The sequence below is a fragment of the Cnephaeus nilssonii genome, assembly GCF_951640355.1.
Source record: "Cnephaeus nilssonii genome assembly, chromosome: 10".
NCBI classification, from domain to species: domain Eukaryota; kingdom Metazoa; phylum Chordata; class Mammalia; order Chiroptera; family Vespertilionidae; genus Cnephaeus; species Cnephaeus nilssonii.
In genome coordinates this window covers 12512819-12525870 of record NC_137081.1, presented here as the reverse complement: position 1 = coordinate 12525870, position 13052 = coordinate 12512819, and the positions used below count along the sequence as shown (strand labels likewise).

Below are 13052 nucleotides of genomic sequence, written 5' to 3'. Positions count from 1 at the left end.
CAATTCAATGAAGCAAAATAACAACAATAATAACAACCTGTATCTACCATATGCCAAGACCTGCTTTAGATGCTTCAATTATTTCATCTTATATAAATTTCACAGGAACTCTTGACAGCTAGATATTATTTCTCCTTTTTGAAAAATAATTTCCAGATGAACAGGCTGAGGCTCCAAAGGTTTCAGCAAAACATGCACGAATGCACAGCCAATGCAGAGAAGAGTTGGGTTTGGGATGCAACACTACTTGATTTTAATGTTTATTCTCTTTCAAATAAATGCCCTAAGAAAAATGGTAAGTTTACCATTTATTGAACATCTCTATGCCTGGCACTATTCTGAATGCTTCACTTCAGTATCTCAATCCTCACAACAATATCATGATGCTACAATGACTATAAACCCACTTTGAGTTAAACAAAGGAAAGATAGAAAAATTAAGTAACTTGACCCAGGTTATTCAGTGGAAGAATTTTCTTCTAACTTAGGTGGTTTGGGAAGATACAATGGAAGAAGTGAGTTTACTGAATTTCCATTGATTTAGACCAATTGATGCAGAAGGAGGGTTTCCAGGTAAAGAAAATGGTCTTAGGAAAGGCACAAGGTTGGAAAGGGTTATGGTGATCTCAAAAAATGAACATTCCAGAATTGCTGGAGTATACAGGTCATCTTGGCCAGAAGTAAAAATTATAATTTGAAAGCTTGGTACTGTCAGGTATTATGCCAAGGAGTGTGAACCACATACAGTAGGCAACAGAAAGCCATTAATAGTTTTGAAGAGAAGAGTGGCTGATCAAGGCTATTATTTACTAATTTGTTCTTCACCAACCTGCTGTATTTAGAAATTTCAACTTCACAAAATCACTCTTCCACAAATTATTTACCTAAGATCCTCCCAAGAACATGAATACTTACAGCTTCTATCTAAACAGCCAACTGTTACTACTGTTGTTGAAATAAAAAGGCTCTTTTATTTTTATTTATTTTATTTTTTCAAAATATATTTTATTGATTTTTTTTACAGAGAGTAAAGGAGAAGGACAGAGAGTTAGAAACATCGATCAGCTGCCATCTGCACACCCCCTACTGGGGATGTGCCCACAACCAAGGTACATGCCCTTGACCGGAATCGAACCTGGGACCCTTCAGTCCACAGGCTGACACTCTAGCCACTGAGCTAAACCAGTTAGGACTAAAAAAGGCTTTTAAGTGACCTCTTAGAAAAGCAGACTTTGATGCCACAGCCCAAACCACTTCAACCTCTTTAGACTTTCTATACAAAAGTCAAACAAAGGGTGCAAAGCAGAAAGAGGCAGGAGTCCGAGCCTGGGAAAGGGTCAGGTTCCTTTGGACATCCATCTAAAGTCAACTCAAATGCACTATAAAGTCATTCAATAATTAACCTCCAGAGCAAGGACAGGTGGGTGGGAGAGAGTGAATGGGGAGAAAATGGACATGTTTGTTCCATTTCCACTGAAGACTGGGTCTGAAACATTAGCAGGCCAGAATTACCATCCCTTCCAGTGCAACAAATACAATGAAAATGCAAAGTGAGGATTTTGTGAATTTAATGACTGTGGTTACAAGTGTTTTCTGCAGCCACATGCCCTGTGGACTTGGAAAGGCTGGCAGGCAGTCACCCATGCCACTGGCACCCGTCCTCCCTGAACTGCCCCCAGGGCTGCCCAGCACTGGCTACAGTCAGCTCTCCCTCGCTGCTCTGCTGCCATCTCATGCCAAGATCACTCTGAGGCTCCGCTTCCAACAGGTGATCAATAAGAAACGAGGAGAAGCGTCTTGAATGGAATTACCTGGCACGACTCCCAGCTGGGCAAAGCCTGCATTCAAGTTGGCCTTCTTCCTCACGACAATATCCAATTCAGCAATTTTCACAGATGGTGTGTCTCAGAGCCTTCTGGGCTCCCGAAGGCTACTGAAGGGATTATCTGGGGTCTTTAATCCCCAGAGCTGGTCAGGAAAAAGCACTGAGCACCTAGAGTGAGCCAGGTGCTTGCTTCAGAAATACTGCTTTTCCCAACAGTCTAAAAAGACAGACTTCTCATTTAACAGATTAGAACAGAGCGGCTTGAAACAGTTGAGTGTCCTGACAGTGTATTCATGCAGAGGCAGGTCTTTAACCTGCTCTGACCCCCTCCCGGGCCTCTTAACCTTTCCACCTGGCCACATGCCTCCCCAGGCCACCCCCTTGACAGTTGATTCCAATCACAGTTATAAACAACAATCATTTGGGAAAAGGCTTTCAAATGTACATCCTTGGGCCCAACCACAGAGATTCTGAATATCTACAGCATATGTCTGTCTATATCTGTACATCTATATCCATATTATACTATTATCTATTTCTCTAAAACAGGGTTTCTTCATCTTGGCACAACTGACATTTAGAGCTGGATAATTCTTTCTTGTAGAGATGCTGACCTATGGATTGTGGGGTGGTGAGAAACAAGCTCATTTTCTACCTACTAGGTTCCAGAGGCACCTTCCTTCTGGTGGGATAACTAAAAACGTCTCCAGACCTTGTTGAATGGCCCCTGAGAGGGAAAATCACTCCCAGTTGAAAAGTGCCCAGGAAATTTGGAGAAAAGCATATTCAAAACTTAGTGTTTGAAATCACAGGCCTAGGTCAGGATTTCTATATAAAGGATGTGAAAGGAAAAAAGCAGACTCTGGGAGACAATAGGTTGAGTGTCCTTTGAACCCGCAGAGCTTGCCAACCTGTGTGAACAATAATCTTGGCCTCCACAGTGGATGCGTTGTCATGGGAGCTGTCCAAAGCAGGATGCAACATAACATATGGCCAACAAGAAATGAAGGTGAAATGCTTTAGAAGTCCTAGAAAATACCATTTGACTTAAAAAAGCTTCATTTGCCCACATTTGTCATAGCACTTTCAACAAATTAAGTTTATCTGAACACTGCCCAGCCTGAGCTAGTTCACAGTAAACATGCTAGATTCACTTAACTTTTATTTTTTTTCCTTTTTTTCCCCTTTCCAAGGAATTTAGCAGTTAAAAAACATTTTACCCAAATAAAATGTATAAAACTGAGGCCTTAAAGTATTATTACTACCATTTCATTTCATGGTAATAAAAAGTGGGACTTGAAGAATGCATCCTCAAAAATGGTTTATCCAAAGGCATGGAAACAATTGATAAAATGAGTGTTGGACTATCATTCCCAAATTCTTGTCACCAAATGGCCTTCTACAAGTTACAATTACCCAAAGCTTTCATGGAAAATGCTCTTTTCAGATTCTGCCACTGCTGTAGGTAACCTCCATCAAAATAAATATATCTAGATCTCTGATTTGCATAAAGTTCAGTGCATAACCAAAGTTAATCAATTATGTTGAATATATTTTTGTGTGTATATTAAAAGCAAAATACAGATAAACAGAACTTTGCAAAAAAATTTTTTTAGAAAGTAAGTCTTGGGGCAAGCCCATACGTTAATTTAAAAAAATATGTTTTTATTGATTTCAGAGAAGAAGGAAGGAGATGGATAGAAACATCAATGATCAGAGAGGATAATTGATTGGCTGCCTCCTGTACTTCCTCTACTGGAGATGGAGCCCACAACCTGGGCATGTGCCCTGACTGGAATCAAACTGTGACGTCCTGGTTCATGGGTCCATGCTCAACCACTGAGCCACACCACCTGGGTCTGACTTAAAAAAATAATCCTATCAGGTATTCTATACATTTCTATGGAATCACTCTGGATAGATTAGTATAATTTCTTTTTAGAATGTATTTCAACTGCACTATAATTGAATACAACAATATAATATGTCACTCCAGGGTATTTGAATTTAAGAGTATCCTCTTAAAACACTTTTTAAAAGAGCTGGTGTACTTTAATCTTAGAAGTTTGTCTGAACGACTATTGGAAAGCCTGCCAGTCAAGTGATTCATTTTATGTATTAATCCAGCTCGGCTGACAAGGAGTTGCTAATACAGCACTTCTAACATTGATTCAAGTTCCATAAAAGGATTTTGGCTCATAAAAAATGCTGGCGCGACAGTAGGATGTAGGTGATCCCAGCTCTTGTCTATAGGAATACAGTAATGTGCCAAATTTTTCGGTGACCACAAGCATTTCTGAGAAGATAGGTGTTACAATGATCAAATAAATGTATGGATATTAAAACCACCAGCATCCCCCTCTGCCTTCTAAATCAGAAGTAAATCTTGAAAGATGGCTTATGAATACGAGGTGGTGGGGTGTAGCCACTATGCCCTGTGTATTTGTGTGTTCTCTCCCCCCCCCCTCTCTCTTCAATTCTTATTCTAGGAAAGGAGGCATCCTTACTGCAACCCAAGCATCAATAGTAATTACTGGGATACAGCAAATCTCTTTCCATTCACTGAGATGGTTAGTACTATGAAGAACAGAAATCTGATAGCTTCTTTCTGTCAGCATAAAATGAGACCATGACCTTGTCCTGAGAAGCATCATCTAGTAATATGTTTCATAACTTCCGTGCAGTGATGATCTAATAAGAATCTAAAAGTAATTAACTGGATCTCGGTTAGCTACCCAAAGCCTTATTCAAATACACATTTTTATCAGGACTCTAAGGGAGCCATAAATTGGGGCATTTTGAAAAACTGGGATCTAATCCAGTCCATGATCTGATCAGGGTTCAGTGGTAATAATAAATTAGGACTATTAAAACTGGGAAGCATTCCAACATTTTATTTTGCCCACACCACAGGACCTAGCAAATTCTACTGCAAAAGACAGGGATATTCAGGGAGGAGCAAAGGCGTGCTGAATTAATCATGTGAGTGTGATCATGCCAAATCATGGGTATTTTCAACAGTTTAAATAATGCCAACGTTTAAGTTCAGTAAATAATTAATTATAGAGAGTCTCTTGGCATATTAAAGAAATCAGCCTTCTGGTATCTTTAATAAAGTATGCACTCTTTTTAGGATACAATAATGAAAAAATCCTATCAATTCATTTGTTGCTGTATGTATTTAGGAGGGTAATACTTATGTAGGTTACAAGTAAAATGTTAATTCCAAATATAATACTTTCATTTCCTTTCTAAGCATCTTCATTTTGCAGCATGAACAAATGTTGGATAAACTCTAGCCTTATTCTGGTTCTCATTTCAATTTCCAGTAACATAAAAATCTCCCAAAATTAAATAAAATGCTGAGAGGCTGGGAATAGATTTTCACTCACTTGTATTCTCAAACTATAAATGGTTTCTGAATGTTTTTATTTCTCTAAGATGCATTTCGTTTATGGGGGGAACTTGCAGCTGCATAATTAAATTTCGGTTTGCCAAATATCAAAAACACATGTATTGATTTAAACTAAGGGAACAGGCCACAAGCAGCCCGGCTGATAAGGCAAGGGAGAGGACTGTGCGTTCTTGGAAGGCTTCCTACCAGGAAAGAAAACTTAGAACCTTGAATGCAGACACTGAAACAGATGAACTTTCCTCATCTGAGCTTCACTCTCACTTAGGCATTCTGTCCAGGCCACTTGTTGAAAACAAGAGCCATATGTTTTCACGCTTCTCAATCCTGGACGGGAGAAGTCACCTCTTCCCCCCTCACCTCCTCATTTATCCTTCTAAGAGTCTAATAAGATCTACAAAAACAACGTCTCATTAACACACTGAATGAGCTCCCTTGCAAAATAAACTCTGATAATGGTATATAAGAACAATAGAAAATCTTGAAGTGCAAAGTCCTGTTATTAAGCTCCTTTTCCTACCCCATATTAGTAAGACGTTTCATTTAATGAAATGTTACTTCGGTGATATGGGACTTTAATGGAAGACAGCCTTTGATGTCAATGGAGATTTTTTCCTCCTCAGTACCATAGTCCTAAATAAATGAGGAACATATTTTTCTTTACTTAATCTCCACCTGACTTCTGTCAAGGCATTAACAATACAAATACAACACACATCGAGTTAGGTATTTTATAGGTTTAAGACTTTGGTTAATTTCACACTTTGTAGAAGGTTATCAATTTAAGTTCAAGTCTTGGAATAAAACAAAAAGATATGTTCACTGACTGCTAAGACAATATCTTGCTTTCTGTTTACTGTACTAATTTACATAATCTGAATGTTTGAAAAATGCTAATTTAATTTAGCCTGATAAAAATTTCTTTAAGCAATTATCTTTGAATATAATATTGAATTCATTCTCCTAGCAATGCACATAGAAATTTAGAACTAATGTTTTAGTATTTCCAATCTTACTAGAAAAAATATGAGTTTGTTTAAAAAAGGGCTTCATAGCAGTGGGCTGTTTGACTTGTTTCAGGAAGGGACACATGACCAGCTCAACAAATCTAATAGGAGACAAAGAAAATCCTAGTGACCAATGTTGAGCAGGAAACTTGGGCTTATACACTCAGATAAGAATAGTGCATATACAAGGAGATAAAAAAGCTGTGGTACAAGATAAATATCACATGATCTCACTCATTTGTGGAATATAATGAACAACATAAACTGATGAACAAAAACAGATCCAGAGACAGAGAAGCATCAATCAGACCATCAAACCTCAGAGGGAAGGTAGGGGAGGGTGGGGGTAAGGAGGACAGAACAACCAAAGGACATGTATGCATGCATATAAGCCTAACCAATGGACACAGACACCAGGGGGTGAGGGCATGAGTGGGGGGTGTGGGGGAGGTCAAGGAGGGGATAAGGACACATATGTAATATCTAATCAATAAAGATAAAAAAGCAAAAAAAAAAAAAAAGCTGTGGTACATTTACACAATGAAATACTACTCTGCTATAAAAAGGAAGAACACTTTACCCTTTGGGACAGCATGGATGGACCTGGAGAGTATTATGCCATAATAAGCCAGTCAGAGAAAGACAAATACCATATAATTTTACTCACATGTGGAATTTAATGAACAAACTGAACTATCAAGTAAAATAGAGACAGAGTCATAGATAGCAGGCAGACAGCTTGGCGGAGAATTTAGGTAGGAGACTGAGCAAAGAAGGAAAAATAGAGAGAGAACTTATGGACATGGACAACAGTATGGTGATTGTGGGAGTGGAGGAGAATGGGTGGGAGGTAAAAGAGGGGACAAAAGGTGATAAAAAAATAATAAAAAGAATAGTGCACATACTACCATGGACCAATGTCATGGCAATTTCAAGAGAGGCCACTCTAGGAAATTCAAGGTAAATGCTTCTATACTTAGATATGTACATATTTCTAAGACCCGGAGATCTGGGGAAGATGGTTGAAATAATCTAAGAACAAATGCAGCATCAATGATACACAAAAAGATTTTTGATGGTATGTGGCTTGCTGTATTTAATTACAGTAACTTACATGATTTTGCACTTATATATTTTATTGATTTGCATGTGTATAAATATAAATAAGATAATAAAGGCAATATATCAATGACTGAAGTTTAGGAAACTCTGACCTAGTCCAATACTTTCCTAACACACTAATTGTTTCTCAATTGGTTCCTTATTAGACATTTCCCGTGTCGACAAACTCACTACGTCATGAGGACTGTGATTGTCAGGATGTTTTCCCTTCTATTAAGTGGAAGGTGGAAGGCCATCTCTCTTAAAATAATCCCTCACTAGTATCTTCAAGAAAACAAATGAGTGGATGAATAAAAACAGAGACAGAGAATAAAATGGATGGCATAAAATATGCCTAATTCTTTTTCCATGGGAAAGTCCTTCAATCATGCAAATCAGCTACATCCTAACTCTGCAGACTATGACTCCCAGGTCCTTCAACATTTTCAAACGACTTGGATTTGGTGCTGCCATTCTTTGTGTGTGAGAGGGCACAGGAGGCTCCAGGTATTATCTCAGCTGTGTAAAACTGGAATTATTGTTTCTTCCTTCATTTTGTTTATGGACTTTCAGTCATGTAGCCTAGGACTGGATTAACTTTTTTGGCAGGCATATCCTCATATTGACTCATGCTAAACGTTCCCTCAACTAAAACCACCAGGCAAATTTTTCATATATTTGGTATTAAGTCAAACCTTCCACATCCTGTGTTTGTACCGTTCATTTTTGGACCTAAAAGCTAGACTTTATATTTATTCCTATTAAGTTTCTTTGTGTTTGATTCAACCCATTGTTCCAGATGATTCTGTCATCTGACACATTATCAAACCCTGCAGCTTCTTGGCATTCAAATATGATCCACAGACACCATCATTTGATGCCAATGCTCAGCAGGCCAGCGTTAAAAATAAAATTTGAGCAAACTTTCTTTCGTGTAAGCTTATATGGATGGAATCACTAGCAGTCTTGGGGTACAGCTTCTCAAATAGCTAATAATCCCTCTAGGGTTATGTCATCTGGTGTATATTTCTCTGTGTTATCCATAGGACATCATGAGACAATGCTAATGTCGAGGATGGTACCGCCTCTTTGTGAAGTCCAGAGATTAGAACAGGGATTTTCAACCTCCACACTGACAGTTTGTGTAGGACAAGTCACTTGTCTTGTACATTGTAGGATGCTTAGCCCCATCCCTGACCCCTACCCAGGACATGGAAGTAGCAACTCCATTCTTGCCTCCTATCCCCTCAAAACTGTGACAATTAAATGTCTCTAGATACAGCCAAATGTTCGTGGGGAGCAAAATTAACCCCCCCCCCCCCGCCTCACTGAGAAACACTATTCTGGACTCGGCATTCCTCCAATCTAATATAGTAACTCAATCCACCTGTTATGGCTTTTTTGACCTTTTCATAGCTATAGTTATGAGTAAACTATTCATATATAGTACCAAATAGTTCCATATCATGATTTAGATATGTAGAAAATAGTGAGATATGGAAATCATAATAAAATAATGGGAGAAATGGAGAGGTATGATATAATCATAAAATTTAGAATTACCTTTAGATTAACCCTTAAATTAAACAGTTACAGGGAAATTGAGCCTCCAAACAGCAATTCTATGATTTGAAAAGGAAATCTATAAAAATTTTTGTACCCGGTGCTCATCAAGGAATTACTACTTGGAACAGTGAAAACTGGAAACACTACATGTTTGGCAATAGAAGATAAATTATGATATATTGATCTCACAGAATATTAGATAGTCCTCAAAATTACATATTTTTGCCCTAGTTGGTTTTGCTCAGTGGATAGAGCATCTGGGTTTGATCCCAGTCAAGGGCCCATACCTTGGTGGGGTACATGCGGGAGGCAACCAATCGATGTGTCTCTCTCACAGCAATGTTTCTCTCCCTCCCTTCTACTCTCTCTACAAATCAATGGAAAAATATCCTCGGTGAGGATTAAAAGGTAAATAAATAAGTAAATTACATATTTTCAAAACATCAATGAAAATGTTCATAATATAATGCTATGAAAAAAAGGTAAGATATTATATAGGGTATCTGCAAAAAATGTGTACATACTTTAACAGCTGATAATTTGCTTAGTTTTTACTCCTTTTCAGGTTTAACTGATTTGAAATAATGGGTGAACAAAGAAAATTTATCCTAAAGTGCCACTAGACATTTTTTTATGGGGATACATAAAGAATAAAGTTTATAGTACAAAACCCACAACAGCCGATGAACTGAGGACACAAAAAAACAACAAAATGATTATTGATGTTTGTGATTCCATTGCTTCCTGTTATCAGCAGTGCCTGGACCAGAACGGTCATCAGTTTGAAAACAGGCGTTGACAAAAAAATTATTCACTTTTGTAGATACTTTTAAATTTTGAAAAGGAACTGTCTGTTAATGAACCTGACTTTATAATTCAAAATGCATGTACATCTTTTTTTTTTTTTAAAGAAAATTCCAATATTTCTCTGATTTTTTTTTATTTATTTTTTATTTATTTTTAAATATATTTTATTGATTTTTCACAGAGAGGAAGAGAGAGGGACAGAGAGTTAGAAACATCGATGAGAGAGAAACATCGATCAGCTGCCTCTTGCACACCCCCCACTGGGGATGCGCCCGCAACCAAGGTACATGCCCTTGACCGGAATCGAACCCGGGACCCTTGAGTCCGCAGGCCGACGCTCCATCCACTGAGCCAAACCGGCCTCGGCGCATGTACATCTTTTGAGACACCCTGTATAGTCTGTTTGGATACCAAGTTTTCAAAGAAATAATATACATAGTAAAAAGATTCCACAAATATTCATAGTGGTAATGAAATTATGATGAAATTATGCACGATTTTAATAGTCTTCTTTACACTTTTTTATGTTTCCAAAAGTTTCTTAATGAACTTACAGTTTTTCCATGCTTTTTCATGCATGGGAGGTGCTGGGGAAAGTGATCCGTATTCCCTTAGGCATGAGCACTGGCAAGGGTTCCTCTGTGTGTGTAAAACTGTGCAGTGAGGGAGGCTGCTACAGAGAGGATGTATGAGAAAGATGACTATATTTTTAGACTTGGTTACTCAATCCTCTTGGGGAAAAAAATCTGTGTATCATTTTTCATAGAATAAGAATAGTTCAATGTTCCAGCCAAACCCTGCCCCTCCAAGTCAGTGGCCCTCTGACATTAGAATGCTGAAGAATCACCTGGGCTCACCTATTAAACACAGTCTCCTGGGCTTCACTCCCAAGGTTCTCATCCTGCACGGCTGGTGTGGGACTCAGGCATCTTCATTTTTAATAAGCATCTCAAGTGATTCATTCTGATGTAGGTGGCCCATGAACCACACTTTGAGAAACTCAGCTATAGGAAGTCATGTGGTTTGATTTGGATGAGTGTTGTGTTTTTTGCCTCTATTTTTGAGAATTTCTTCCTGGGTACTCACTAAATAGAGTTGGTATAGCCCCTCAGCGGTGTGTTGGTAAGCTGGCTCTTTGAAAAAGCAAACTCAAACTTTTTGCATTTGCCAATTTCTGTGTAGTAGTAAATATTTTCACCATAACCAATTTCAAGCTACCAAGGGTTTATCAACTAGCTCACAGAATTCTTGAAAGCTTAATAATTGTCTCTCACAAGCTGGTACAAGCTGGCTTCAACACTGTATGGTATATATTGTATGTAAGTGCTTTAAATCCTTTGTAAAAGGGATATGTTAATGAAAAACTATTAACTCGATGATATCTAGAACAAAGCAGTAAGCAATAGGATGGTTTGAGTCATCATAAGGAAAGAATTCTAAATGTATTAGGAAAAAGACAACTTTATGAACTCGTATACACTATTTCTTATTTCGCTTTATGTTTTCCATGGCCATGCCATGAAGAGTGAAAGGCTCACTGAGTTCTTTAAGAGTTGTGAATTGGTTTCCTATGGATGATGGAGAGCCAAGAAATGGGACTCCAGGGTTGGGAGTAATGCCAAGTGTTCAGCCCCCACCTCTACCCTCTGTGGCCCTCGGCCCCTGAGCTGTTGAAATGCCCTTGGTCATTCATTCTCTAGCACCCAACCATAAAATCAGCTCCTCCAACTTCTTCCCCTCACACACGACTGAGACAATGTTGCCTCTAGGAAACCCATATCAGATGCGTTTTATGTGTTCATGTGTGCGACGTGGCCTAAGTGAAGGCTAATAGCATAGTTCTTTCAATATTTTGACCAGACATATTTCTTAAAAAATTGGACCTGAAGCCTACACAGCCAGCTGAGGCGAATTTACAGCCTTGCTTTAAGAACAAAACTCCCTCAGGCACCTGGTTCCTAACAGCAAAACCAGAAAGGAAATGAACTCTTGCTTAAAGACAACCCACCTTATTTTATGGGTTATCAATTTTCTAGCTGGCACACAGTTCCCTAGCTACTAAGAGTATCTCTCCCCTCCCTGCCCCTACCTCCTGCCCCAACCCCAAGCAAGTATTGAGCCACGAAATATATGAAGTCTGCATTCTAGCAAACAGCTCAGTTTCCAGAGGATGAGGCATAGGATGTGGTGCCTCAGTAAGTAAAGCCAAGGGAGCCGCACACTGTGATGTGGGCTCACCACACTGATGTCTTTGCCAATACACGCATTAAAACCTTAGCCCGAAGTACATTCCCTATTACAGGGTTACTGCCGTTTGGGCGACGCTAGAGTATCTGTCTTTCTTGTCTTGGGGCAGCTGGGCCAGGCGAATAGTCCACAACAATGGAATGCACTTGATTTCCTTCTAACTGCTCCACTGACCCGGGGTTGGAGCCTATCAACTCCTCAAAAATGAGAAAGGACTAAATAGTTTCTTCTTTTTTTCCCCTGTTGATAAAGCCAGCCTTCCCAATGGGAATAGACTATAAGATAGGGGTCAAAGGTTAACTGTAGATACTGGTAGTCTGCTCTGTGCTAGAAAACAATGAATAAGTATGATTTTCTTGGTATACATTCTAGAATATTAAAATAAGTATGAAAAACTCTTTTTTTTAAAAAAAGGACTGTAGTTATTAAAAAGCAAGTGGAAAGTTGGACAAATCTCACCTGATACAGAATTTATCAGAAATGAAGTCATAATTTAATATTTAAAATTATATGCTAGTTTTGTCAAATCTCAGGCTCTCTCCGAGTTTCACTTAGTTGTGAAGGCACAACTAAATATGGAGAAATATGAATATTCTATTACATGTTTCAAAATCAGGTATCTATGCATCTACTTGGGATAAATGCCAGAGTTAACATCACAGATACATGAAGGACCTCTTGTCCAAACGGGAACATTAAGCTCCTCAAACTGGAGAATGCAGTCCTTGCAAACTGTCATTATTTCAGTAAATGGAACCGGTCCTTTAACAGATGGGCGACATACTTTGTAACTTGCTGATAGCCTAATAAAAGACACTGGCTTTTAAAAAATGAAGGACATGTACTTCTCAAGTTACAGTACCCAAATGGATTTAGCAGAATAAAATTAAGAAGACATACAACAGTTTGACAAAAATTAGGAACAGACTGTGGAAATATGATCGTTCTAAACATCAACATCAAAATGATCTTTTTTAACTTAAAAAAACAAACTGGTTGTTTAAACCATACAGAAAATATACACTGATAAAGTCAAAACCAGGGGTAGCATATTATGAAATTATAAATACTGACATAATAAAAAAAT

The 13052-nt window shown here is 38.3% G+C and overlaps 1 protein-coding gene across 1 annotated transcript in view; it reads right to left on the bottom strand.

The window, feature by feature from the left end:
* Positions 1-13052, bottom strand: part of PARD3B (par-3 family cell polarity regulator beta) — a 902602-nt gene that overhangs the window by 175658 nt on the left and 713892 nt on the right. The gene's annotated exons all lie outside the window — the stretch shown is intronic.